We start from the raw sequence: 4290 nt of genomic DNA on the forward strand, positions 1-4290 counted from the left end.
TTGATGGCGGCCGTCACCATCTCAGAGGTGCGCGGGTGCGCAGGCTTGGCGCGCGGCTTCTTCGCAGACGACGCAGACTTGGCCTTCTTCGTAGTGCCGGTGGCGGCGGGTGCCGCAGCAGTCTCGTTCGTAGCCGCCTGATCTGCCATTTCGACGACGCGCGTAACACACAGCGAGAGCGAGCGGGACGGCAGGCACGCAAGCACAGCACAGCAGCAGAGCAGAGAATAGATGCGCTCAGGTTGTTATAGTGTACCGAAGTACCACTGGGCTGTGCCCGTCTGACTTCAAGTTTTGCGCTTGGGGATTTATGAAAGTGAGGTATTGTGCTATGTGCGTGTTTTTATGTAAATGTTTGTTCTGTGTGTGGGTAAGTGTTCTCTAAATGTCTCTAAATTGACGGGTGAGTGTTAGTTTTGGGCGCTTATGTTGAAAATCGGGGTGTTCGCGACCTAAATTTTGTATGAGGTTGTGGGGCGATGTTTGTGTTTTCTCATATAGTTTGTTGGACTTCTCCTTTATGAGGGAGTATATGGTTGGGTGGCCTAAAAATTCTCTAATTTGTGTGTTTCGGACGTATCTGTCAGCGCCTGTGATGACTCGGAAGGTTTTGTTCTGGAGTCGCTGTAATCGTGCCAGCGTGGTGTCTGACGCCATCGACCATACTTCCGATCCATACAAGATGGTCGGTAGCATGAGCTGGCGCCAGAGAAGCATTTTGCAGCTTAGGGTGAGGCCGTCACCCTTTAGGAGGGGGTATAGCTGCGACAGGAGGGCGCAGCCTTTGTTGGCAGTTTTGTGGACGTGTTGTTGCCACGTAAGACGCCTGTCTATTTCGAGCCCTAAGTATGTAATACGGTTACGCCAGGCTAGGTCCCGACCACCAATGGTGAGTTGTTGGTCTGGGAGTTTCAGCCTGGTCGTAAAGTATATTGCTTGGGATTTCTCGGGGTTAACTTTTATTTTCCAAATGTTGCACCACTGAGTGATGACGTCGAGGTGGTCTTGTAGCTTGCGTCGTATGAATGCAAGGTTACGACAGCTCCTGAAGATTGCTGTATCGTCGGCGTAGAGAGCAATCCCTCCGCCGACCTGCTTGGGTATGTCGTTAGTGTAGACTGAGTATAGAACGGGACCCAAGACCGAACCTTGCGGTACTCCGGCCGCAATCGGTCGTGTCTGGCTCGATCTCGATCCACTTCTTACGAAGAATTGACGCTCCGCAAGAAATGAATCAATGATCTGTATTAGATGTCCTGGGCACCCTATTTGGTCTAGTTTATATATTAGGCCATCGTGCCAGACGCGGTCAAATGCCTTCTCTATATCCAGGAACACTGCTCCTGTAGATTCTCTCTTTGCCCTGGCCAGACAAATGTGCTCTACCAAGCGCAGGCATTGTTGGGTTGTGGAGTGTTCAGAGCGGAATCCAAACTGCTCGGGCATCAGGATGTTGTGTGCAGTAAGGAAGTGTTGAAGGGGTGAGAGGATGAGCAGCTCGAGTATTTTACTCATGCCATTTAGAAGGGAGATAGGTCTATAGCTTTCTGGAAGGAGCAGGTTTTTATTAGGTTTGGGGAGGGTGATTACTTTTGCAGTTTTCCACACTGAGGGGAAGTAGGTGAGCTTTAGGCAAGCGTTGAAGACGCTTGCCAGAAATGTTATGGCAGGAGGTGGAAGGTGCTTTAGGAGTGGGCTGCGGATGCGGTCAGGGCCAGGAGCTTTGTGGTTTCCCTGACGCTTGATAAGTGCGCATATTGTCGGCTCGTTTACGGGCACGAATTCTGTATTTGGGCGCGTATTTCTAATCTGAGTCACTCGTCCGACGACTAATCTGTCCTGCCTTTCACTCTCGTCATCGTCGATGACGTGAGTTCGGAATTGTGACTCTAGTGATTGTGCCATTATTTCCGCCTTATCGTGATCTTCGTACACTAGACCGTTCACGCCGTGGAGTGGCCTGTTCTCTCTGGTGGGGGTTTTCCGCTGCCGGGCTATTCGCCAGATCTTGCGTTTGCTGCTCTCTGTTTCGGCGGTTTGTAATATCTCCTCCCAGCAGCGGCTCCTGTGCTCCAGCAGAGAATCACAAGGCCCAGCCAGTGTCGCGGGCGGGCGCGGACGGCCGAGAGAGCGGCCGCCACTCTGCGCGCCGCCGCGCCGCGCCTCCCGCGCTTGCTACCGCCCAACGTCCGACAGCCTGTGCGGAGCAGCCCCAAACCTGCGCCACAACCGCCCGCGCCTTTCAAACCACCGAGGATGGGGCTACACACAGCCACACCACAGTCGCCAACCAGTCGCCACGGCAGCGCCGCAAACCACGGCCAAACTGCAGCTACCGCGCGCTACAGCCTGCGTCGGCCCGCCGAGAATCGCCGCCCCCGCCCAAATGCCGCCCCCACAGCCCCAGCCGACGACCCGCCACAATGGCCAAACCTTCGGCAAAACTCCCACACCGTCGCCGCGGCAGCCCGGCCAGCGCGGCCGGCGCCACAGCCACACAAGCCGAGGCGTGCGGCGATGACGGCCGTGCAAACGCGCCTCCGCCGCCCCATCGCCTTCCGTCGCCCTCCCGCCGTTTCCCGATCGGCCCGCAGCCGTCGGGCCACATCGCGCGCCGTCCTCCTCCTCTCGCCCGCCAACATTCACAGCCGTTTCTCAACAATTGCCCGCCGCAAACGGACGCCGCCTGCGCAACAGGCGCCGCCGCCCCTCGCCGCTTCCGACCCAACCCCTCGACCGAGGCAAACCGCAATCCGAATCTACAGACCAACCCAATCTGCCGTCAAGCACACACGACAGCCGACCTTACACGTTACGCGTTACACATTACGTTTACACGTCTACGTTAGGTTAGGTTAGGTGGACGTGGGTTAGGTTAAGGGGACTTGGGTTAGGTTAAGCGTCAAACTTAGGTTAAGCATTCAAACACGTCAGGCGTCAGAGGTTAGGTTAGGTTAGGTTAGGTTAGGTTAGGTTAGGTTAGGTTAGGTTAGTGCTAGGTTGAGAAGCGTCAAACGTAGGTTAAAAAGGCGTTCAAACGTGAGGCGTGAGCCGGACAGCTTACCTTACGTAGACGTTAGGGGCTCACAGGCTGAGCTCACCTCGCCACACCACAGGTTCGGTTCGGTTCGCTCGGCTCAGCGTAAAGCGCCGAGGTCAGGGTTACGTTCGTTCACCTTCGGGCGCCACACTTTCGGTTGAAAGGTCGCGACGGGACGACGTCGGCAGGCACGCCGCAAACGAACAAAAAAAAACGTACAGACGACGTCGGAAACCGCCGACAGACGGGGGAGCAGCACGACCACGACCAGACACCGAGCGCGAACGAGACACACGCGAACCACCCCCACCGGCCAAAGGGCACCACACAACAACCCAGAGCACCACGTGTCGACACCAGAGCAACCCGCCGCTCACGCGACATGGCTGGCACCGAAGGGCAACCGCCCGCAACTGCGCTTTCCGCGCCGGCCCGGATGCACGTCGTGCTACAACAACACCACTACCGTACACAGCCGCTGTTCACAACATCACTATCAATGGCGCGCCCGCGGCTCGCCGCCGTCGCAGTCGCAGCCCCAACGCCAGCACTTTTGCACCACCATTCACACGCACCGCAACACAGCTCGCCGACACAGCCGAACAAAACAAACACCACACAACAACAGCAACAACGCCGCCGCCTCTACTTGTGCCGGCGACCCACCCCGCCGATGGCGCACCTTTCGCCAGCCGGCAATCGACACACACGCACCCACCCACCGGGGCCCAGTGCAAAAAACAAAAAAAAAAAAAAAAAAAAAAAAAAAAAACACAAAAACAAAAAAAAAAAAAAAAAAAAAAACCAAACAACACAAACGACACGGGAAGCGCACACCGCCACTTCGCGCGCACGCCACCAACCAGTCGTCGTCTCAAAATAACAAACACAAACAAAATAAACTAACAACTAGGGCAACACAAAACAAAAAAAAAAACGCCTCGCACGAACCGCCCACAAAAAGGACAAGCACACGCACAGCCTCTGCTGACGACCACGACGCAGCGGCACGCTGCTCCTGTCCCGCGCCCCGCGCCCCACTCGATTCACAACTCACGCGACACCGTCAACGACGGGCTCGCTTCCCGCAACCTACCACCTTTCCGCCACGACGCACAGCCCCAGCCCCACCCGACGACGCCCGTGGCAACGACTGCACTTTCACCACCGCCTCCCCCTTCCCCCCCAAAAACACACACACACACACACACAGCCAGCCAAAAACGCACTCGCGACCCACACATGCACGT

Source organism: Schistocerca americana, unplaced genomic scaffold (assembly GCF_021461395.2).
Source record: "Schistocerca americana isolate TAMUIC-IGC-003095 unplaced genomic scaffold, iqSchAmer2.1 HiC_scaffold_135, whole genome shotgun sequence".
Lineage (NCBI taxonomy): Eukaryota > Metazoa > Arthropoda > Insecta > Orthoptera > Acrididae > Schistocerca > Schistocerca americana.